The 27,485-nt window shown below is 41.8% G+C and overlaps 1 long non-coding RNA gene across 1 annotated transcript in view; it reads right to left on the bottom strand.

The window, feature by feature from the left end:
- Window positions 1–20,220: 20,220 nt before the first annotated feature.
- The window catches only part of LOC141052117 (uncharacterized), a 69,478-nt gene continuing 62,213 nt past the window's right edge, over window positions 20,221–27,485 (bottom strand). The window contains exon 5 of the long non-coding RNA XR_012220750.1: window positions 20,221–25,501. This is a non-coding gene — a long non-coding RNA (uncharacterized lncRNA). The remainder of the gene's footprint in view (window positions 25,502–27,485) is intronic.

Consider the following 27,485-nt stretch of genomic DNA (forward strand, 5'->3'; position numbering starts at 1 on the left):
TAGTGTATACCGCCACATGGTGCTGACAACATTATTAGTGTATTCCGCCACATGGTGCTGACCATATTGTTAGTGTATACCGCCACATGGTGCTGACAATATTAGTAGTGTATACCGCCACATGGTGCTGACCATATTGTTAGTGTATACCGCCACATGGTGCTGACAATATAAGTAGTGTATACCGCCACATGGGGCTGACAATATTAGTAGTGTATACCGCCACAAGGTGCTGACCACATTGTTAGTGTATACCGCCACATGGTGCTGACAATATTGTCAGTGTATACCGCCACATGGTGCTGACCATATTGTTAGTGTATACCGCCACATGGTGCTGACAATATTGTCAGTGTATACCTCCACATGGTGCTGACAATATTATCAGTGTATACCGCCACAAGGTGCTAACAATATTGTTAGCGTATACCGCCACATGGTGCTGCCAATATTATCAGTGTATACCGCCACAAGGTGCTAACAATATTGCTAGCGTATACCGCCACATGGTGCTGACAATATTGTTAGCATATACCTCCACATGGTGCTGACAATATTATTAGCGTATACCGCCACATGGTGCTGACAATATTAGTAGTGTATACCGCCACATGGTGCTGACATTATTAGTGTATACCGCCACATGGTACTGACAACATTATTAGTGTATACCGCCACATGGTGCTGACAATATTGTTAGTGTATACCGCCACATAGTGCTGACAACATTATTAGTGTATACCGCCACATGGTGCTTACATTATTAGTGTATACTGCCACATGGTGCAGACAATATTGTTAGTGTATACCGCCACATGGTGCTGACAATATTATTAGTGCATACCGCCACATGGTGCTGACATTACTAGTGTATACCGCCACATGGTGCTGACATTATTAGTGTATACCGCCACATGGTGCTGACATTATTAGTGTATACCGCCACATGGTGCCGACAACATTATTAGTGTATACTGCCACATGGTGCAGACAATATTGTTAGTGTATACAGCCACATGGTGCTGACAATATTATTAGTGTATACTGCCACAAGGTTCTGACAATATTGTTTGTGTATACCGCCACATGGTGCTGACAACATTATTAGTGTATACCGCCACATGGTGCTGACCATATTGTTAGTGTATATCGCCACACAGTGCTGACAATATTAGTAGTGTATACCGCCACATGGTGCTGACCATATTGTTAGTGTATACCGCCACATGGTGCTGACAACATTATTAGTGTATACCGCCACATGGTGCTGACGATATTGTTAGTGTATATCGCCACACGGTGCTGACAATATTAGTAGTGTATACCGCCACATGGTGCTGACCATATTGTTAGTGTATACCGCCAAATGGTGCTGACAATATTAATAGTGTATACCGCCACATGGGGCTGACAATATTAGTAGTGTATACCGCCACATGGTGCTGACCATATTGTTAGTGCATACCGCCACATGGTGCTGACCATATTGTTAGTGTATACCGCCATATGGTGCTGACAATATTAGCAGTGTATACCGCCACTTGGTGCTGACAATATTATCAGTGTATACCGCCACATGGTGCTGACAATATTATCAGTGTATACCGCCACATGGTGCTGACAATATTAGTAGTGTATAACGCCACATGGTGCTGACAATATTGTCAGTGTATACCTCCACATGGTGCTGACAATATTGTCAGTGTATACCGCCACATGGTGCTAACAATATTATTAGCGTATACCGCCACATGGTGCTGACAATATTATCAGTGTATACCACCACATGGTGCTGACAATATTAGTAGTGTATACAGCCACATGGTGCTGAAAATATTATCAGTGTATACCGCCACATGGTGCTGACAATATTATCAGTGCATACCGCCACAAGGTGCTAACAATATTGTTAGTGTATACTGCCACACGGTGCTGACAATATTAGTAGTGTATACCGCCACATGGTGCTGACCATATTGTTATTGTATACCGCCACATGGTGCTGACAATATTAGTAGTGTATACCGCCACATGGGACTGACAATATTAGAAGTGTATACCACCACATGGTGCTGACAATATTGTTAGTGTATACCGCCACATGGTGCTGACAATATTATTAGTGCATAACGCCACATGGTGCTGACAATATTGTCAGTGTATACCGCCACATGGTGCTGACAATATTAGTAGTGTATACCGCCACATGGTGCTGACAATATTATCAGTGTATACCACCACATGGTGCTGACAATATTAGTAGTGTATACAGCCACATGGGGCTGAAAATATTATCAGTGTATACCGCCACATGGTGCTGACAATATTATCAGTGCATACCGCCACAAGGTGCTAACAATATTGTTAGTGTATACCGCCACAAGGTGCTGACAATATTGTTAGCGTATACCGCCACATGTTGCTGACAATATTATTTGCGTATACCGCCACATGGTGCTGACAATATTGTTAGTGTATACCGCCACATGGTGCTGACAATATTATTAGTGCATACCGTCATATGGTGCTGACAATATTGTTAGTGTATACCGTCACATGGTGCTGACAATATTATTAGTGTATACCGCCACATAGTGCTGACATTATTAGTGTATACCGCCACATGGTGATGACAACATTATTAGTGTATACCACCACATGGTGCAGACAATATTGTTAGTGTATACAGCCACATAGTGCTGACCACATTATTAGTGTATACCGCCACATGGTACTGACCATATTGTTAGTGTATACTGCCACACGGTGCTGACAATATTAGTAGTGTATACCGCCACATGGTGCTGACCATATTGTTATTGTATACCGCCACATGGTGCTGACAATATTAGTAGTGTATACCGCCACATGGGGCTGACAATATTAGAAGTGTATACCGCCACATGGTGCTGACCATATTGTTAGTGTATACCGCCACATGGTGCTGACAATATTGTCAGTGTATACCGCCACATGGTGCTGACCATATTGTTAGTGTATACCGCCACATGGTGCTGACAATATTGTCAGTGTATACCTCCACATGGTGCTGACAATATTGTCAGTGTATACCGCCACATGGTGCTGACCATATTGTTAGTGTATACCGCCACATGGTGCTGACAATATTAGCAGTGTATACCGCCACATGGTGCTGACAATATTGTCAGTGTATACCGCCACATGGTGTTGAAAATATTGTTAGCGTATACCGCCGCATGGTGCTGACAATATTAGGGTATACCGCCACATGGTGTTGACAATATTGTCACTGTATACCGCCACATGGTGCTGACAATATTACTAGTGTATACCGCCACATGGTGCTGACAATATTATCAGTGTATACCTCCACATGGTGCCGACAATATTAGTAGTGTATACCGCCACATGGTGCTGACAATATTATCAGTGTATACCGCCACAAGGTGCTAACAATATTGTTAGCGTATACCGCCACATGGTGTTGACAATATTGTCAGTGTATACCGCCACATGGTGCTGACCATAATATTAGTGCATACCGCCACATGGTGCTGACAATATTGTCACTGAATACCGCCACATGGTGCTGACAATATTACTAGTGTATACCGCCACATGGTGCTGACAATATTATCAGTGTATACCGCCACATGGTGCTGACAATATTATCAGTGTATACCGCCACAAGGTGCTAACAATATTGTTAGTGTATACCGCCACATGGTGCTGACAATATTGTTAGCGTATACCGCCACATGGTGCTGACAATATTAGCAGTGTATACCGCCACATGGTGCTGACAATATTAGCAGTGTATACCGCCCCATGGTGCTGACAATATTATTAGTGTATACCGCAACATGGTGCTGACAATATTGTTAGTGTATACCGCCACATGGTGCTAACAACATTATTAGTGTATACCAGCACATGGTGCTGACAACATTACTAGTGTATACCGCCACATGGTGCTGACATTATTAGTGTATACCGCCACATGGTGCCGACAACATTATTAGTGTATACTGCCACATGGTGCAGACAATATTGTTAGTGTATACAGCCACATGGTGCTCACAATATTATTAGTGTATACCGCCATATGGTGCTGACAATATTAGCAGTGTTTACCGCCACTTGGTGCTGACAATATTATCAGTGTATACCGCCACATGGTGCTGACAATATTATCAGTGTATACCGCCACATGGTGCTGACAATATTAGTAGTGTATAACGCCACATGGTGCTGACAATATTGTCAGTGGATACCTCCACATGGTGCTGACAATATTGACAGTGTATACCGCCACATGGTGCTAACAATATTATTAGCGTATACCGCCACATGGTGCTGACAATATTAGTAGTGTATAACGCCACATGGTGCTGACAATATTGTTAGTGTATACCACCACATGGTGCTGACAATATTATTAGTGCATAACGCCACATGGTGCTGACAATATTGTCAGTGTATACCGCCACATGGTGCTGACAATATTAGTAGTGTATACCGTCACATGGTGCTGACAATATTATCAGAGTATACCACCACATGGTGCTGACAATATTAGTAGTGTATACAGCCACATGGTGCTGAAAATATTATCAGTGTATACTGCCACATGGTGCTGACAATATTATCAGTGTATACCGCCACAAGGTGCTAACAATATTGTTAGTGTATACCGCCACATGGTGCTGACAATATTGTTAGCGTATACCGCCACATGTTGCTGACAATATTATTTGCGTATACCGCCACATGGTGCTGACAATATTAGTAGCGTATACCGCCACATGGTGCTGACAATATTGTTAGTGTATACCGCCACATGGTGCTGACAATATTATTAGTGCATACCGCCACATGGTGCTGACAATATTGTTAGTGTATACCGACACATGGTGCTGACAATATTATTAGTGTATACCGCCACATAGTGCTGACATTATTAGTGTATACCGCCACATGGTGATGACATTATTAGTGTATACCACCACATGGTGCAGACAATATTGTTAGTGTATACAGCCACATGGTGCTGACCACATTATTAGTGTATACCGCCAAATGGTGCTGACCATATTGTTAGTGTATACTGCCACACGGTGCTGACAATATTAGTAGTGTATACCGCCACATGGTGCTGACCATATTGTTAGTGTATACCGCCACATGGTGCTGACAATATTAGTAGTGTATACCGCCACATGGGGCTAACAATATTAGTAGTGTATACCGCCACATGGTGCTGACCATATTGTTAGTGTATACCGCCACATGGTGCTGACAATATTGTCAGTGTATACCGCCACATGGTGCTGACCATATTGTTAGTGTATACCGCCACATGGTGCTGACAATATTGTCAGTGTATACCGCCACATTGTGCTGACCATATTGTTGGTGTATACCGCCACATGGTGCTGACAATATTAGCAGTGTATACCGCCACATGGTGCTGACAATATTAGCAGTGTATACCGCCACATGGTGCTGACAATATTATCAGTGTATACCGCCACAAGGTGCTAACAATATTGTTAGTGTATACCGCCACATGGTGTTGACAATATTGTTAGCGTATACCGCCACATGGTGCTGACAATATTAGGGTATACCGCCACATGGTGCTGACAATATTAGTAGTGTATAACGCCACATGGTGCTGACAATATTGTTAGTGTATACCGCCACATGGTGTTGACCATAATATTAGTGCATACCGCCACATGGTGCTGACAATATTGTCATTGTATACCGCCACATGGTGCTGACAATATTACTAGTGTATACCGCCACATGGTGCTGACAATATTATCAGCGTATACCGCCACATGGTGCCGACAATATTAGTAGTGTATACCGCCACATGGTGCTGACAATATTAGCAGTGTATACCGCCACATGGTGCTGACAATATTATCAGTGTATACCGCCACAAGGTGCTAACAATATTGTTAGTGTATACCGCCACATCGTGCTGTCAATATTATTAGCGTATACCGCCACATGGTGCTGATAATATTAGTAGTGTACAACGCCACATGGTGCTGACAATATTGTTAGTGTATACCGCCAAATGGTGCTGACCATATTAGTGCATACCGCCACATGGTGCTGACAATATTGTCAGTGCATACCACCACATGGTGCTGACAATATTAGTAGTGTATACCGCCACATAGTGCTGAAAATATTATCAGTGTATACCGCCACATGGTGCTGACGATATTATCAGTGTATACCGCCACATGGTGCTGACCATATTGTTAGTGTATACCGCCACATGGTGCTGACCACATTATTAGTGTATACCGCCACATGGTGCTGACCATATTGTTAGTGTATACTGCCACACGGTGCTGACAATATTAGTAGTGTATACCGCCACATGGTGCTGACCATATTGTTAGTGTATACCGCCACATGGTGCTGACAATATTAGTAGTGTATACTGCCACATGGGGCTGACAATATTAGTAGTGTATACCGCCACATGGTGCTGACCATATTGTTAATGTATACCGCCACATGGTGCTGACAATATTGTCAGTGTATACCGCCACATGGTGCTGACCATATTGTTAGTGTATACCGCCACATGGTGCTGACAATATTGTCAGTGTATACCTCCATATGGTGCTGACAATATTGTCAGTGTATACCGCCACATGGTGCTGACCATATTGTTAGTGTATACCGCCACATGGTGCTGACAATATTATCAGTGTATACCGCCACATGGTGCTGACAATATTATCAGTGTATACCGCCACATGGTGCTGACAATATTATCAGTGTATACCGCCACAAGGTGCTAACAATATTGTTAGCGTATACCGCCACATGGTGCTGACAATATTAGGGTATACCGCCACATGGTGCTGACAATATTAGTAGTGTATAACGCCACATGGTGCTGACAATAATGTTAGTGTATACCGCCACATGGTGCTGACCATAATATTAGTGCACACCGCCACATGGTGCTGACAATATTGTCACTGTATACCGCCACATGGTGCTGACAATATTACTAGTGTATACCGCCACATGGTGCTGACAATATTAGTAGTGTATACCGCCACATGGTGCTGACAATTTTGTTAGTGTATACCGCCACATGGTGCTGACAATATTAGTGCATACCGCCACATGGTGCTGACAATATTGTTAGTGCATACCATCACATAGTGCTAGCAATATTAGTAGTGTATACCGCCACATAGTGCTGGCAATATTAGTAGTGTATACCACATGTTGGTGACAATATTGTTAGTGTATACCGCCACATGGTGCTGACATTATTAGTGCATACCGCCACATGGTGCTGACAATATTATCAGTCCATACTGCCACATGGTGCTGACAATATTGTTAGTGTATACCGCCACATGTTCTGACAATATTAGTAGTGTATACGGCCACATGGTGCTGACATTATTAGTGTATACCGCCACATGGTGCTGACAATATTGTTAGTGTATACAGCCACATGGTGCTGGCAATATTATTAGTATATACCGCCACATAGTGTTGGCAAAATTAGTAGTGTATACCGCCACATGGTGCTGACATTATTAGTAGTGTATACCGCCACATGGTGCTGGCAATATTATTAGTGTATACCGCCACATGGTGCTAACAATATTGCTAGTATATACCGCCACATGGTGCTGACAATATTGTTAGTGTATACCGCCACATGGTGCTGACAATATTAGTAGTGTATACCGCCACATGGTGCTGACAATATTATTAGTGCATACCGCCACATGGTGCTAACAACATTATTAGTGTATACCGCCACATGGTGCTGACAACATTATTAGTGTATACTGCTACATGGTGCAGACAATATTAGTAGTGTATACCGACACATGGTGCTGACATTATTAGTGTATACCGCCACATGGTGCTGACAATATTTGTGGTGTATACCGCCACATGGTGCTGACAATATTAGTAGTGTATACCACCACATAGTGCTGACAATATTAGTAGTGTATACCGCCGCATGGTGCTGACAATATTAGTAGTGTATACCGCCACAAGGTGCTGACAATATTGTTAGTGTATACAGCCACATTGTGCTGACAATATTATTAGCGTATACCGCCACATGGTGCTGACAATATTATTAGCGTATACTGCCACATGGTGCTGACAATATTATTAGCGTATACCGCCACATGGTGCTGACAATATTAGTAGCGTATACCGCCACATGGTGCTGACAACATTATTAGTGTATACCGCCACATGGTGCTGACAACATTATTAGTGTATACCGCCACATGGTGCAGACAATATTGTTAGTATATGCCGCCACATGGTGCTGACAATATTATCAGTGTATACCGCCACATGGTGCTGACATTATTAGTGTATACCGCCACATGGTGCTGACAACATTATTAGTGTATACCGCCACATGGTGCAGACAATATTGTTAGTATATGCCGCCACATGGTGCTGACAATATTATCAGTGTATACCGCCACATGGTGCTGACAATATTGTTAGTGTATACCGCCACATGGTGCTGACAATATTATTAGTGTATACCGCCACATGGTGCTGACAACATTATTAGTGTATACCGCCACATGGTGCTGACATTATTAGTGTATACCGCCACATGGTGCTGATATTATTAGCGTATACCGCCACATGGTGCTGACAATATTATTTGTGCATACCGCCACATGGTGCTGACAATATTGTTAGTGTATACCGCCACATGGTGCTGATATTACTAGTGTATACTGCCACAGGTTGAAGACAATATTGTTAGTGTATACCGCCACATCGTGCTGACAATATTATTAGTGCACACCGCCACATGGTGCTGACAATATTATCAGTGTATACCGCCCCATGGTGCTGACAATATTATTAGTGTATACCGCAACATGGTGCTGACAATATTGTTAGTGTATACCGCCACATGGTGCCAACATTATTAGTGTATACCACCACATGGTGCTGACAACATTACTAGTGTATACCGCCACATGGTGCTGACATTATTAGTGTATACCGCCACATGGTGCCGACAACATTATTAGTGTATACTGCCACATGGTGCTGACAATATTATTAGTGTATACCGCCACATGGTGCTGACAACATTATTAGTGTATACCGCCACATGGTGCTGACATTATTAGTGTATACCGCCACATGGTGCTGATATTATTAGCGTATACCGCCACATGGTGCTGACAATATTATTTGTGCATACCGCCACATGGTGCTGACAATATTGTTAGTGTATACCGCCACATGGTGCTGATATTACTAGTGTATACTGCCACAGGTTGAAGACAATATTGTTAGTGTATACCGCCACATCGTGCTGACAATATTATTAGTGCACACCGCCACATGGTGCTGACAATATTATCAGTGTATACCGCCCCATGGTGCTGACAATATTATTAGTGTATACCGCAACATGGTGCTGACAATATTGTTAGTGTATACCGCCACATGGTGCCAACATTATTAGTGTATACTACCACATGGTGCTGACAACATTACTAGTGTATACCGCCACATGGTGCTGACATTATTAGTGTATACCGCCACATGGTGCCGACAACATTATTAGTGTATACTGCCACATGGTGCTGACAATATTGTTAGTGTATACAGCCACATGGTGCTCACAATATTATTAGTGTATACCGCCACAAGGTGCTGACAATATTGTTAGTGTATACCGCCACATGGTGCTGACAAAATTATTAGTGTATACCACCACATGGTGCTGACATTATTAGTGTATACTGCCACATGGTGCAGACAATATTGTTAGTGTATACTGCCACATGGTGCTGACATTATTAGTGTATACTGCCACATGGTGCTGACAATATTAGTAGTGTATACCGCCACATGTTGCTGACAATTTTAGTAGTGTATACCGCCACATGGTGCTGACAATATTGTTAGTGTATACAGCCACATTGTGCTGACAATATTATTAGTATATACCGCCACATAGTGCCGGCAATATTAGTAGTGTATACCGCCACATAGTGCCGGCAATATTAGTAGTGTATACCGCCACATGGTGGTGACAATATTATCAGTGCATACCGCCACATGGTGCTGACAATATTATCAGTGCATACCGCCACATGGTGCTGACAATAATGTTAGTTTGTACCGCCACATGGTGCTAACAATATTAGGAGTGTATACCGCCACATGGTGCTGACATTATTAGTGTATACCGCCACATGGTGCTGACAATATTGTTAGTGTATACAGCCACATGGTGCTGACAATATTGTTAGTATATACCGTCACATAGTGCTAGCAATATTAGTAGTGTATACCGCCACATAGTGCTGGCAATATTAGTAGTGTATACCGCCATATGTTGGTGACAATATTATTAGTGTATACCGCCGCATGGTGCTGACAACATTGTTAGTGTATACCGCCACATGGTGCTTACAATATTATCAGTGCATACCGCCACATGGTGCTGACAATATTATTAGCGTATACCGCCACATAGTGCTGACAATATTATTAGTGTATACCGCCACATGGTGCTGACAATATTAGTAGTGTATACCGCCACATGGTGCTGACAATATTATCAGTGTATACCGCCACATGGTGCTGACAATATTGTTAGTGTATACCGCCACATGGTCCTGACAATATTAGTGCATACCGCCACATGGTGCTGACAATATTGTTTGTGCATACCGCCACATGATGCTGACAATATTATTAGTGTATACCGCCACATGGTGCTGACAATATTGTTAGTGTATACCGCCACATGGTGCTGACAATATTGTTAGTGTATTCCGCCACATAGTGCTAGCAATATTAGTAGTGTATACCGCCACATAGTGCTGGCAATATTAGTAGTGTATACCACATGTTGGTGACAATATTGTTAGTGTATACCGCCACATGGTGCTGACAATATTATCAGTGCATACCGCCACATGGTGCTGACAATATTGTTAGTGTATACCGCCACATGTTCTGACAATATTAGTAGTGTATACCGCCACATGGTGCTGACATTATTAGTGTATGCCGCCACATGGTGCTGACAATATTGTTAGTGTATACAGCCACATGGTGCTGGCAATATTATTAGTATATACCGCCACATAGTGCTGGCAATATTAGTAGTGTATACCGCCACATAGTGTTGGCAATATTAGTAGTGTATACCGCCACATGGTGCTGACATTATTAGTAGTGTATACCGCCACATGGTGCTGGCAATATTATTAGTGTATACCGCCACATGGTGCTAACAATATTGCTAGTATATACCGCCACATGGTGCTGACAATATTATTAGTGTATACCGCCACATGGTGCTGACAATATTACTAGTGTATACCGCGACATGGTGCTGACAATATTATAAGTGTATACCGCCACATGGTGCTAACAATATTGTTAGTGTATACCGCCACATGGTGCTGACATTATTGTTAGCGTATACCGCCACATGGTGCTGACAATATTATTAGTGTATACCGCCAAATAGTGAATCATAGAATCATAGAATCGTAGAGTTGGAAGGGACCTCCTGGGCCATCTGGTCCAACCCCCTGCTCAAAGCAGGATTCGCTAAATCATCCCAGTCAGATGTCTGTCCAGCCTCTGTTTGAAGACTTCCATTGAAGGAGAACTCACCACTTCTCGTGGCAGCCTGTTCCACTCATTGATCACCCTGTCAAAAAGTTTTTTCTAATATCTAATCTGTGTCTCCTCCCATTCAGTTTCATCCCATTGCTTCTAGTCTTTCCTTGTGCAAATGAGAATAAAGATGATCCTTCTACAATGTGACAGCCCTTTAGATATTTGTAGACAGCTATTAAGTCTCCTCTCAGTCTTCTCTTTTGCAAACTAAACATTCCCAAATCCTGCAACCTTTCCTCATAAGACAGGGTTTGCAGACCGGTCACCATTCTGGTCGCTCTTTTCTGAACTTGCTCCAGTTTGTTGATGTCTTTTTTAAAATGTGGTGCCCAAAACTGGACACAATATTCCAGATGAGGTCTGACCAAAGAGGAGTCGAGGGCAATAATGACTTCACATGATCTAGACTGTATGCTTCTGTTAATACATCCTAGAATTGAATTTGCCTTTTTTGCTGCTGCATCACTGTTGACTCATATTCAGTCTGTGATCTATTAGTATACCCAAGTCTTTTTCACATGTGCTGTCACTTAGCCCTATTCCTCCCATTCTATATTTGCTTTTTTCTTTTTTATTGCCCAGATGTAGTACTTTGCATTTCTCCGTGTTAAAAACCATTCTGTTAGTTGCTGCCCACTTCTCCAGTTTATTTAAATCTTTTTGAATCCTCTCTCTCTCTTCTCTAGTATTAGCTATCCCTCCTAGCTTTGTGTCATCAGCAAATTTAATCAGTTTACCCTCAATTCCTTCATCTAAATCGTTGATAAAGATGTTGAACAATACAGGGCCCAGGACAGAGCCCTGTGGTACCCCACTTGAGACATTCTTCCTACTGGATGTGCAGCCATTTACGACCACTCTTTGGGTCCGATCACTAAGCCAGTTATGAATCCACCTAACAGTTGCCTTGTCCATTCCATACTTAGTCATTTTTTCAATAAGGATTGTATGAGAGACTTTGTCAAATGCTTTGCTGAAGTCAAGATATACTATATCTACAGCATTTCCTTGATCCACCCAATCAGTGATACCATCATAGAAGGAAATTAAGTTAGTCTGACATGACTTATTAGTTACAAACCCATGCTGACTCTGTTTAATCACTTCATTCTTATCCAGGTATTGACATATATGTTGTTTAATAATTTGTTCAAAGATCTTTCCTGGTATAGAAGTCAGACTCACCGGCCTATAGTTGCCTGGGTCCACCTTCTTCCCCTTTTTGAAGATAGGAACAACATTTGCTCTTCTCCAGTCTTCTGGCACTTCTCCTGTTCTCCAAGAATTTTCAAAGATTATGGAGAGGGGTTCAAAAATTTCTTCTGCTATCTCCTTCAGTACTCTGGGGTGTAATTTATCTGGATCTGGAGACTTGAATTCATTTAGGTTAGCTAAGTGTTTCCTCACTATCTTTCTGTTTATAGATATCCTGGATTCTTCTATTCCCTTAATAGGACAATGAATAACAGTTGATGTTACATTTCCTTTCTGAGAGAAAACAGATGCAAAATAGGAATTTAAAAGTTCAGCCTTCTCAACATCCTGTCTTACCATTTCATCATTTTCATCCTGTAAAAATCCTATAGCATCTTTGACTTTTCTTTTACTTTTGACATATCCCCAAAATCCTATATTATTGCTTTTGACATCTCTTGCAAGCCTCAATTCATTTTCAGCTTTAGCTAATCTGATTTGTGCCCTGCAGGTTCTGCAGACAGCATTATATTCTTCTTTAGATATGCCTCCCTCTTTCCATTTTATAAACATTTTTTTCTTCCTTTTTAGCATGTGCTTAAGTTCTGTGTTCATCCATCCTGGTTTCCTTAAATGCTTCCTATTCTTCCCTCTTTTCGGAATTGTTAACAACTGTGCTTTGAGAATTTCATTTTTCAAGATTTCCCATCCCTCCTGGACATTTTTGTCTTTAAGGATATCCAGCCATTGGATCCCTCCAATTCTCTTTCTGAATCCCTTAAAATCTGCCTTTCTGAAATCTAACCTTGACGTCTGAGTCTTCACAGGTCTTCCGCCTCTAGTTATCCAAAATTCTAAAATAGCATGGTCGCTACCTCCTAGGGTCCCAGCCACTTTTACCTCCTCAACCATTTCCTCCCTGTTTATAAGGATTAGATCCAAGGTAGCAGTTCCCCTTGTTTTCTCCCTTACCTTTTGGAAGATAAAGTTGTCAGCAAGAGAGGATAAGAATTTCCTTGACCTGTTAGTTTTGCCTGAGAGAGATTCCCAGCAAATGTCTGGATAGTTGAAATCTCCCATGACAACTATGTCATATTTTTTGGAGAACTTGGCCATTTGATGCATAAAGAGTTCATCCATATCTTCAGCTTGCACAGCCGGCCTGTAGTAAATGCCTACAATGGTGTCCTTTCCATTGTTCTGTCCTTGTATTCTTACCCAAACAGTTTCCACAGAACTCCCAGTCTCTGAAGCTTCAATCTCTGTGCAGATATACGCGTTTCTAACATACAATGCGACACCTCCTCCTCGTTTATCATGTCTATTTCTTGCAAATAAGTTGTATCCTTCTAGTCTTGTATTCCAATCACATCATATTTCTTTTCCTGTGTTAGTAGTTCCAATTCTCCTTGTTTGTTGCCCATGCTTTGTGCATTAGTATAGAAACATTTTAGTTTGTGATTGGTTTCTCTTTCTCCAATATTTTTATTAATTAGATTCTTTCGTCTTTTTTCTTCCTTTCCAATTCTAATAGCAGAGTTCTCAATAGCATTTGTCAGGTGTATGGCTTTTTCTGGTCTTTTGCTTCCCTTCCCATGTTGCTCTAGTTTAAAGCTCTTCTTACAAGTGTAGCAAGGCGACTTCCAAATACATGCTTTCCAGTCTTCGTAAGGTGCACCCCATCTCTAGCAAGTAGTCCATCGTATAAGTAGTTCACTCCGTGATCCAGAAATCCAAATCGTTGCTGACGGCACCATCGACGTAGCCAGTTGTTCACCTGCAGAATCTTATTCCACCTCCTAGTTCCATGGCCATCCACTGGGAGGATGGAAGAGAAGACCACCTGCGCTCCCAGTTCTTTCACTTTCTTGCCTAAATCTTCAAAGTCTCTGCAGATGGTTTCCAGGTCGTTTCTTGCTGGCAATATTAGTAGTGTATACCACGTTGGTGACAATATTGTTAGTGTATACCGCCACATGGTGCTGATAATATTATCAGTGCATACCGCCACATGGTGCTGACAATATTGTTAGTGTATACCGCCACATGTTCTGACAATATTAGTAGTGTATACCGCCACATGGTGCTGACATTATTAGTGTATGCCGCCACATGGTGCTGACAATATTGTTAGTGTATACAGCCACATGGTGCTGGCAATATTATTAGTATATACCGCCACATAGTGCTGGCAATATTAGTAGTGTATACCGCCACATAGTGTTGGCAATATTAGTAGTGTATACCACCACATGGTGCTGACATTATTAGTAGTGTATACCGCCACATGGTGCTGGCAATATTATTAGTGTATACCGCCACATGGTGCTAACAATATTGCTAGTATATACCGCCACATGGTGCTGACAATATTATTAGTGTATACCGCCACATGGTGCTGACAATATTACTAGTGTATACCGCCACATAGTGTTGGCAATATTAGTAGTGTATACCACCACATGGTGCTGACATTATTAGTAGTGTATACCGCCACATGGTGCTGACAATATTATTAGTGTATACCGCCACATGGTGCTAACAATATTGTTAGTGTATACCGCCACATGGTGCTGACAATATTGTTAGCGTATACCGCCACATGGTGCTGACATTATTAGTGTATACTGCCACATGGTGCTGACAATATTAGTAGTGTATACCACCACATGGTGCTGACATTATTAGCAGTGTATACCGCCACATGGTGCTGGCAATATTATTAGTGTATACCGCCACATGGTGCTAACAATATTGCTAGTATATACCTCCACATGGTGCTGACAATATTATTAGTGTATACCGCCACATGGTGCTGACAATATTACTAGTGTATACCGCCACATAGTGCTGACAATATTATAAGTGTATACCGCCACATGTTCTGACAATATTAGTAGTGTATACCGCCACATGGTGCTGACATTATTAGTGTATGCCGCCACATGGTGCTGACAATATTGTTAGTGTATACAGCCACATGGTGCTGGCAATATTATTAGTATATACCGCCACATAGTGCTGGCAATATTAGTAGTGTATACCGCCACATAGTGTTGGCAATATTAGTAGTGTATACCACCACATGGTGCTGACATTATTAGTAGTGTATACCGCCACATGGTGCTGGCAATATTATTAGTGTATACCGCCACATGGTGCTAACAATATTGCTAGTATATACCGCCACATGGTGCTGACAATATTATTAGTGTATACCGCCACATGGTGCTGACAATATTACTAGTGTATACCGCCACATAGTGCTGACAATATTATAAGTGTATACCGCCACATGGTGCTAACAATATTGTTAGTGTATACCGCCACATGGTGCTGACAATATTGTTAGCGTATACCGCCACATGGTGCTGACATTATTAGTGTATACTGCCACATGGTGCTGACAATATTAGTAGTGTATACCACCACATGGTGCTGACATTATTAGTAGTGTATACCGCCACATGGTGCTGGCAATATTATTAGTGTATACCGCCACATGGTGCTAACAATATTGCTAGTATATACCGCCACATGGTGCTGACAATATTATTAGTGTATACCGCCACATGGTGCTGACAATATTACTAGTGTATACCGCCACATAGTGCTGACAATATTATAAGTGTATACCGCCACATGGTGCTAACAATATTGTTAGTGTATACCGCCACATGGTGCTGACAATATTGTTAGCGTATACCGCCACATGGTGCTGACATTATTAGTGTATACTGCCACATGGTGCTGACAATATTAGTAGTGTATACCGCCACATGGTGCTGACAATATTAGTAGTGTATACCGCCACATGGTGCTGACAACATTATCAGTGCATACCGCCACATGGTGCTGACAATATTACCAGTGCATACCGCCACATGGTGCTCACAATATTGTTAGTGTATACCGTGACATGGTGCTGACAATATTATTACTGTATACCGCCACATGGTGCTGACAATATTATCAGTGTATACCGCCACATGGTGCTAACAATATTATCAGTGTATACCGCCACATGGTGCTGACAATATTGTTAGCGTATACCGCCACATGGTGCTGCCAATATTATTAGTGCATACCGCCACATTGTGCTGACAATATTATCAGTGTATACCGCCCCATGGTGCTGACAATATTATTAGTGTATACCGCCATATGGTGCTGAGAATATTGTTAGTGTATACCGCCACATGGAGCTGACAATATTAGTGTATCCTGCCACATGGTGCTGACAATATTGTCAGTGTATACCGCCACATGGTGCTGACAATATTATTAGTGTATACTGCCACATGGTGCTAACAATATTATTAGTGTATACCGCCACATGGTGCTGACAATATTGTTAGTGTATACTGCCATATGGTGCTGACTACATTATTAGTGTACACCGCCACATGGTGCTGACAATATTATTAGTGTATACTGCCACATGGTGCTGACAATATTGATAGTGTATACCGCCACATGGTGCTGACAATATTGTTAGTGTATACTGCCATATGGTGCTGACTACATTATTAGTGTACACCGCCACATGGTGCTGACAATATTATTAGTGTATACTGCCACATGGTGCTGACAATATTGTTAGTGTATACCGCCACATGGTGCTGACAATATTGTTAGTGAATACCGCCACATGGTGCTAGTGTATCCCGCCCCATGATGCTGACAATATTGTTAGTGTATACCGCCACATGGTGCTGACAATATTATTACTGTATACCGCCACATTGTGTTGGCAATATTGTTAGTGTATACCGCCACATGATGCTGACAATATCACTAGTGTATACCACCATATGATGCTAATAATATTATGAATGTATACTGCCAAATGGTGCTAACAATTTTATTAGTGTATAGTGTTTCATGGTGATAATATTATTAGTGTATACCACCACATGGTGCTAACTGGATGATGCCAGCAGGATATCGTCAGTGTACAAGACCACATGGTGCTAACAGTATTAGTAGTGTATACCGCCACATGGTGCTAACAATATTAGTAGTGTACTCTCTCTTTCCCCATGTGCTGACTTCTCCCGTCTGTGCTCTCTTCTTTGACCTATCTACACTATGTGTTATCCCCCTTGTCTGCTGTCTCTCTCCTTCCTGTGCTGTTGTTCTCCCCTCATGTGCTTTCCCGTTTGAGCTGTCTCTCCCTGTGCTCTGTCTCTCTCACCCCTGTGTCTGACCGTGTACAGAACATACCACAGCTCCTGGCAGGGGAGGAAGCAAAAGACTATACTGACATTACAGCAGGAGATTGCAGAGGATACATTTTATGAGGTAAAATATTGCTTAAAAACAGTCAGTGAAATATTTTACCTTACAAAATGAATCCTCTGTGATCCCCTGCTGTAATGTCAGTATAGTCTTTTGCTTCCTCCCCTGCCCAGGAGCTGTGGTATGATCCGTACACGGTCAGACAAAGACAATTTTTCAAATGAGCTTTCGTTCATAGGAAAACCCCTTTAATGTGACCGGCCTCCTCTGCCTGTAGACGCGTCGCGCATCTGCCACCGGGATCAGCCTAATGATTCACTGCGCCTACGCGGAATTCGCGCAGGCGCAGTGTGACAGTATTCCACTGGTGGTACCGTGCAAGAGGCTGCGTGAGTGAGAGTGTGAGAGTTTGTGTGAGAGTTTGTGTGAGAGTGTGAGTGAGAGTCAGTGTGTGAGTGAGTGTGAGTCTGAGTGTGAGTGTGAGTGTGAAAATGTGAATGTGAGTGTGCGAATGAGTGTGAATGTGAGTGAGTATGAGTGTGTGTGAGTGTGTGTGTTTATGGTGCAACGGTGTTCCACTGGTGGTACCACGCAATAGGTTGGTACCAGCAGCAGTTTCCATATTTAGACAACTATCACTTGGGTGTCCTAATATGGCGGTCGGTGAACTTCCTCCGCTTGGAATTCTGGGATACAGTGACATCTGAACAGAACAGGAAATTAAAACATTACAAGCCAGGTAATTATGTAAATAGATACTGTATAGCGCCATTAATTTCATGGTGTTGTACCTGAGAAGGGAGTTCCATACAGAGCTATAGATATCGTTAACAGTAAACAAATTTACAATGACAGACTAGTACAGAGGGGAGAGGACCCTGTCCTTGCGAACTTACATTCTATGGGATAGTGGGGAAGAGACAGAAGGTCGGAGTGCAGCAGCTCTGGTGGTTCTGAGGCGGCGGCTCAGGCAGTGGTGAGGCGGCAGAATGGTAATTGCAGGCTGTAAGCTTTCCTGAAGAGATGGGTTTTCAGGTTCCGTCTGAAGGATCCAAGGGTGGTGGATAATCGGACGTAGTATTAATAATGTTAGTAATATTAGTAATGTATACCGCCACATGGTGCTAACAATATTAGTAGTGCATACCGCCACAAGGTGCTAACGATAATAGTAGTGTATACTGCCATATGGTGCTACCAATATTATTAGTGTATACCGCCATGTGGTGCTAACAATACTATTAGTGTATACTGCCACATGGTGCTACCAATATTATTAGTGTATACTGCCACATGCTACTATCAATATTATTAATTTAGACTGCCACATAGTGCTAATAATTTTATTAGTGTATACCACCACATAGTGCTAACTGTATGATGCTAGCAGGATATTATAATTATTAGTGTATATTGCTACATGGTGCTAACAGTATTATTAGAGTATACAGCCATTTGGTGCTAACAGTATTATCAGTGTAAACCGCCAGATATCATTTAGCAGGATAGCCTCTGCCACTTGGTGCTAACAATATTATTAGTGTATACCACCACATGGGGCTAACTGGATGCTATCACTGTGTATACCACCACATGGTGCTGACAATATTAGTAATGTTTACCGCCACATGGTGCTGACAATATTAGTAGTGTATACCGCCACATGGTGCTGACAATATTATTAGTGAATACCGCCACATGGTGCTGACAATTTATTCAGTGTATACCGCCACATGGTGCTGACAATATTGTTAGCGTATACCGCCACATTGGTGCTAACTGGATGATGCTAGCAGCATATTATCAGTGTACACGGCCACATGGTGCTAACAATATTAGTAATGTATACCGCCACATGGTGCTAACAATATTAGTAGTGTATACCGCCACATGATGCTAACAATATTAGTAGTGCATACCGCCACATGTTGTTAACGATATTAGTAGTGTATACCGCCACATGGTATTAACAATATTATTAGTGTATACCGCCACATGGTGCTAAAAATATTATTAATGTATACTGCCATATGGTTCTAATAATATTAGTGTATACTGCCATAGGGTGCTAACAATATTATTAGTGTATACCGCCACATGCTGCTATCAATATTAATTTATACTGCCACATGGTGCTAACAATTTTATTAGTGTATACCACCACCTAGTGCTAAATGCGTGATGCTAGCAGAATATCATAATTATTAGCATATATTGTTACATGGTGCTAACAGTATTATGTGTATACTGCAATATGGTGCTAACAATATTATTAGTGTATCCAGCCATATGGTGCTAACAAAAAGATATAAATATAAAAGATATAAATAAATTGGAGAAGTGGGCAGCAACTAACAGAATGGTTTTTAACAGGGAGAAATGCAAAGTACTACATCTGGGCAATAAAAATGAAAAAAGCATATACAGAATGGGAGGAATAGGGCTAAGCAGCAGCACATGTGAAAAAGACTTGGGTATACTAATAGATCACAGACTGAATATGAGTCAACAGTGTGATGCAGCAGCAAAAAAGGCAAATGCAATTCTAGGATGTATTAACAGAAGCATACAGTCTAGATCACGTGAAGTCATTATTGCCCTCGACTCCTCTTTGGTCAGACCTCATCTGGAATACTGTGTCCAGTTTTGGGCACCACATTTTAAAAAAGACATCAACAAACTGGAGCAAGTTCAGAAAAGAGCGACCAGAATGGTGACCGGTCTGCAAACCCTGTCTTATGAGGAAAGGTTGAAGGATTTGGGAATGTTTAGTTTGCAAAAGAGAAGACTGAGAGGAGACTTAATAGCTGTCTACAAATATCTAAAGGGCTGTCACATTGTAGAAGGATCAACTTTATTCTCATTTGCACAAGGAAAGACTAGAAGCAATGGGATGAAACTGAATGGGAGGAGACACAGATTAGATATTAGAAAAAACTTTTTGACAGAGTGATCAATGAGTGGAACAGGCTGCCACGAGAAGTGGTGAGTTGTCCTTCAATGGAAGTCTTCAAACAGAGGCTGGACAGACATCTGACTGGGATGATTTAGCGAATCCTGCTTTGAGCAGGGGGTTGGACCAGATGGCCTAGGAGATCCCTTCCAACTCTACGATTCTATGAACAATATTATTAGTGTATCCAGCCATATGGTGCTGACAATATTATTAGTGTATACCGCCACATGGTGCTGACAATATTATTAGTGTAAACCGCCACATGGTGCTGACAATGCTAGTAGTGTATACCGCCACATGGTGCTAACAATATTATTAGTATATACTGCCACATGGTGCTGACAATATTATTATTGTATACTGCCACATGGTGCTGACAATATTATTAGTGTATACTGCCACATGGTGCTAACAATATTATTAGTGTATACTGCCACATGGTGCTAACAATATTATTAGCGTATACCACAACATGATGCTAACTGCATGATGCTAGCAGGGTATTATTATTATTAGCTACATGGTGATAACTGGATGCTATCAGTGTGCACCACCACATAGTGATAGCAAGATATTATCAGTGCCACTTAGTGGCAACAATATTATCAGTGTATACCGTCATATGGTGCTAACAATATTTTTAGTGTATACTGCCATATGGTGCTTACTGGATGATGCTAGCAGGATATTATCAATGTACACGGCCACATGGTGCTAACAATATTAGTAGTGCATACTGCCACTTGGTGCTAGCAAAATTATTAGTGTATACCGCCATATGGTGCTTACTGGATGATGCTAGCAGGGTATTATCAATGTATACAGCCACATGGTGATAACAATATTAATGTATATCGCCACATTGTGTTAGCAATATTAATAGTGTACACCACCACATGGTGCTAACACTATTATTAGTGATATTAGTAGTGTATACCGCCAAATGGTGCTATCTGGAAGATGCTAGCAGTATATTGTCAGTGTATACCACCACATGGTGCTAATGACATTATGTGTATAGCGCCACAAGGTGCTATCAATATTATTAGTGCATACCGCCACATGGTGCTATCAATATTATTAGTGTATACCGCCACATGGTGCTAACAATATTATCAGTGTAAACCGCCAGATATCATTTAGCAGGATAGTCTCTGTCACTTGGTGCTAACAATATTATTAGTGTATACCACCACATGGGGCTAACTGGATGCTATCACTGTATGCCGCCACATATTGATAGCAGGATATTATCAATCTCACTTGATGCGAAAGATATTATCAGTGTATACCGCCATATGGTGCTATCAATATTACTAGTGTATACTGCCACATGGTGCTAACAATATTACTAATGTATGAATGGCCTTTTCATAACAATCCTTTCAAGACTGCAGTTATCCCGGTTGCTTGTGCACCTTTTTCTACCACACTTTTTCCTTCCACTCCACTTTCCATTAATATGCTTGGATACAGCACTCTGTGAACAGGCAGCTTCTTTAGCAATGGCCTTTTGTGGCTTACCCTCCTTGTGGAGTGTGTCAATGACTGCCTTCTGGACATCTGTGTAGTCAGCAGTCTTCCCCATGATTGTGGAGCTACTGAAACTGACTAAGGGACCTTTATAAATGCTTAGGAAGCCTTGCAGGTGTTTTTTGTTAATTACGGTATTCTAATTTACTGAGATAATGACGTTTGGGTTTTCATTGGCTGTAAGTCATAATCATCAACATTAACAGAAATAATCACATGAAATAGATTACTCTGTTTGTAATGACTCTATATAATATATGAGTTTCACTTTTTGTGTTGACGAACTGAAATAAATTAACTCTATGATGATATTCTAATTTAGTGAGAAGCACTTGTATTTAGAAACTAATAAAGGATTTTGTTCTGAGTTGATGTTGAGGTCTGGTATTGGTTATGGAATTAATTTAGGGATGTGAGGTCTGAATATATTTAGCATTCTCATTTGGGGTCTCGATAAATTTAGAGGTCTGATCAGCAGTGAGAATGTGTTTGTGTTGCTGCATAATGGCTGTAAAAGCAATGGGTCTCAGATGTCTCCGGGAGAAGTTGTCACGGCCATCGGGGCCGGATGGAGATGAAAAGCAAAGAAAAAAAATCTACAGTCCGAGAAGACGTCACCTATAACAGCTCTTTGGGAAGGTTTTCCACAAGATTTTGTAGGTGTCTGTGGAGATTTTTGCCCCTTCATGCAGAACAGCTTTTGAGAGGTCAGACCCTGATTTTGGGGAGAGATCAGGGTCACAATCTCCATTCTAGTTCATCCCAAAGATGTTGGACGGGGCTGAGGACCAGGCTCTGTGCGGGTGTCATGTTCTTCCACCAAACTCCCCAACAAAGTCTTTAATGGCTTTGTGCACCGGGCACAGTCATGGGGGAACAGAAAAGGGTCTTCTCCAAAGTGTTTCCAGAAAATTGGAAGCTACAATTGTCCACAATGTCTTGTGCTGAAGAATTAATATTTCCCTTCACTGGAACTTATAGGTCAATGGCGATCTCTGAAAAACAACTAGGTAACAACATTATCCCTAATCCACTAAACTGTACAGCGGGCATACTGCAGTCAGGGGGGTAACGTTCTCCTGCCAGTCACTAAAACCAGACTTGACCATGAGACGCCTGTGTCCCACAGATCATGTGTCCAGTGCTCCAGAGTCCAGTGGTGACAGCTTTACCCAATTCCATCTGACGCTCGGTATTGTGCTTGGTGATGTAAGGCTGCATGCAGCTGCTCAGCCGTGAAGCTCAGTGTTTGTGCTGATGTTATACCAGAGGAGGTCTGGACTGTGCAGTTATGGAGTCAACAGAGCGTTGGTGACTTTTCTCCCCTCCGCTCCGAGTCTTCAGCACTTGGCCCCCGCTCTGTAGTGTTGCAGGGTCTCCACTTTGTGGGGGAAAATTGAGGAAGAAAGAAATGTCATGAACGGACTTGTTACCCTGGTGGCTCCTATTATAGAACTGCAGACGGGGGGATGAAGAGTATACACTGGGAGCAATGAGGCCAGAGGTCATAAACTGGGAGCAATGGGGCCAGAGGTTATGCATTGGGAGCAATGGGGCTGGAGGTTATACATTGGGAGCAATAGGGCTGGAGGTTATACATTGGGTGCAACAGGGCTGTATATTATACATCTGGGGCAATGGGGCCGGGGATGTTATACATCGGGGGCAATGAAGCCAGAGGTTATACACCGGTGGCATTGGGGACGGAGGTTATACACTGGGGGCAATGAGGCCAGAAGTTATACACCGGGGGGCAATGAGGTCAGATGTTATAAACCAGGGGCTATGGTGCCAGATGTTATACACCGGAGTCAATGGGGCTGGAGGTTATACACCTTTATTAATTGGACGGAATGAAAAGCCTGAATTCAATGATTAAGATGAAGGACCCAATACCTTTCTCCATACAGTGTACCTGTCTATCCAATGTCTGGATTACTATCTCCAGGGCATCCGTGCTTACATTCTGATGAATGGACAGATCTGGCCATCATCGTCTTTAATTCAGCACCTGTCATGTAGAGCATTACATCATGCCGTCGGAAGGAAACTGACTCACACTTGAGGTTTGGGTGACAAAGTTATGTGCTAAGATCATAAACCTTCTATTTCCTCGTGACTTTTTGTGTAGGCCACCGCAAAAAAATCCCCCTCTGTAGAGACCCAACAAGTGGCAGAAACGTCTAAATCAAGGGCTAACTTGGCTTTGCCTAAATATATTCATTACAAATTTAACTTTTGAAAATGGCGTCAACACATGCTAAACATGCTGGGGCAAACTTTTGAGGTACCCCACTACCCCCATAGTCATGACTCAGTGCCCCCATAATAGTGCCAACCACAAGGTCCATTTTCCAGTTTCCCCATAATGACAGAACTTCGCTTGGTTGGATATTTCAGAAACGTTTTCTTTAGCGCTCAGCACCCAATACACCGAGCGAATCTCTGATTATACTGCGGAAAATCATCTCTTTTGGCAAAAAGCATATTTGTTTTACATCCTATATTGGCCAACATATGGGCAATATAAAGAGGCTAATGTTGGCCAATTGTGAGCTGGCAATGCAGCTTTTTTTTCTTCGCAGTTTTGGCTCGAAAGAGATGTTCTTTAGTGGTTGGCGGTAACAGATCCAAATCCTCATTTTCTACTATGCAGATTTCAAATAGCCAGGGATTGAATTCACTTTCATGACTTCATCTTTAAGACCATCCAGTATAACAACAAATTTTGTATATAGTCAGTTGTGTCAGCCACAAGGTGTTTTCCTTCTGCTCAACTTGCAATCCAATGCCTGCTGTGCAGCGTAATCCATCTCTAGCAGCAGACATGCCGAGACAGAGTACAGGAGCTCTGGTCGGGTCTTTGTCTTTCTGCTCCTGCTCTCTTGTCTGCCAAATTACAAAGAGAAGCGAGATTTAAATTCAAGAAAGCCTATGGACAACATCATGCGCAACGTACGTTCAAAAGTGAGGAAAAGGTGGTTCCAGCTCATATAGTACTGGCAAAATGCAGATGAAGTGAAACCATCTACTCAAAAATAGTGCATGGTATGATAATCTGCACAGTTCCTGAACATCATAGTAACATAGTTATTAAGGTTGAAGGGAGACTTTAAGTCCATCTAGTTCAACCCATATCCTATTCTAACCTGCCCTAACATGTGCCTATTAGATTGACAGTTTTACTTTGTTATGGGGAAATAGAGAAGGCAGATCATGTGAAAGGACCAGTACGTGTTGAATAATAAGATTCTGGTTACACGCAGCCACCACTAGGGGGTGCACAGGAGACGATTGCATCCAAAACTCAATAATAAAGCAGAATGTGCTCCCTCTAGTGGTGGCTGATGGCAGCCAGAATTTCATCGATTAAAGTCTAAAAAACTCAAACAGTTATTACATTTGCACCTTTTTTTAGTCTAGTTTTTGGTGTTTCTCATTTCTGCCTTATTCTTTTTATTTGCTCCTTTTGAAAGTCTATTTTATATTTGTTTACCTGCTTGTTTGCTTGCTTTTATGTTCGACATTGCGGGTGAAATTTATAGATGTTTTTGTCGGCTGATTTATCACTTGTGCCTTTAAAAAGTTGCAACATTTTTGCACACATGTCCTCCAGTCCCCCCCTCACACACACACCTCTTAACAGGTGTTATTTTGTGTACGTCTTAAATTCTTCCATAAAAATTTGTGATATTTTAGCTAAATGTGCGATTTTGATGCTAAAACATAGCAAAAAAAGGAAACAAATATATAATTTTTGGACTTTTTGCAAAATTCATGAACCGTGTGCTCCATTTTGAAGAATTCCAGGAGATAAAAGAAAAAGGGACTTAAAAAAAATGCAGATGATGAGACGGGGCCTAAATGTTTTGGCACTGGAAGATTTAGAGCGCTGAAAAACGGATAAGAAGGAATTAAAAAAAAAGTTAAAAAGTGAATGATAGCTTTAAAATGATCATATACAGGATTTATATGTCTTTTTTCTACATTTTGGGGCAAAATCTGGTCTCTGTAAAAGATTTCAGCCAAGTTTTCAGTTGTCAAAAGGAATTAGGCAGGGTGGATCAGTGCCACTCATGCACGGAGGTTCCAACGGTGGTCAACGTAGGTATACGGTCAACGTAGATATCTGTAGAAACTCTGCTAAATCTTCTCATGCAGATAGAAAGCGTCTGGTTATGAGAAAGCAGCCGACTGAGAGCTCACACACCTCCCCGTGGATTCCACACCAGGTCAGACGTGGGCAGAAACCAATGTCAGAGAACAGAATGGTCCATTTCTAGCCATTGCAGAAGGTGAAGGCATCTCCAGCTAGAACCCGATGAGCACTGACTTAAGGCTGGTCCTGAAGGCTGAACCCGCCGCCGGCTGCTCACACCAGGTCCATTCTCGTCATTTCTCTCTTCAATGTGATGTACGTAGTAAATGCTGGAAGAGCTGAGATCATGGAGACAAGTCTAAGCAGAGTTCACAATCCATCAAGTATGTGAGAACCTTACAGTCTGGCCACGTAAGCCCACGGCGCCTACTACGGGTGGCCACTTTGCAATTTGTGACTTCTACCGTTCATGTACGGTGGATGCGTGTCATCAGTGGAATTTAAGGGGTTGGAAATAGGGGAAGGCATCCCTTCCAATGCCCCTTATGCCCCCTGCAACATGACAACTCATAGGAGATCAGAGGTTCAAGTCCCCTATTGGGATCGATAAACAAAAATATTTAAAAATAAATAAATAAACATAAATAAATTACACCTCACCCCACACTTTTCACATAACAGAAATGAAATAATAAAAAGTATATATATATGGTAATGGCATAACTGTCCTAACTAATAAGGTATCATAATAATTATCCCAAAAGGTGAACACAG

The sequence above is a fragment of the Dendrobates tinctorius genome, unplaced genomic scaffold (genome assembly GCF_039654945.1).
Source record: "Dendrobates tinctorius isolate UK_male_01 unplaced genomic scaffold, ASM3965494v1 ptg000158l, whole genome shotgun sequence".
Classification (NCBI taxonomy): domain Eukaryota; kingdom Metazoa; phylum Chordata; class Amphibia; order Anura; family Dendrobatidae; genus Dendrobates; species Dendrobates tinctorius.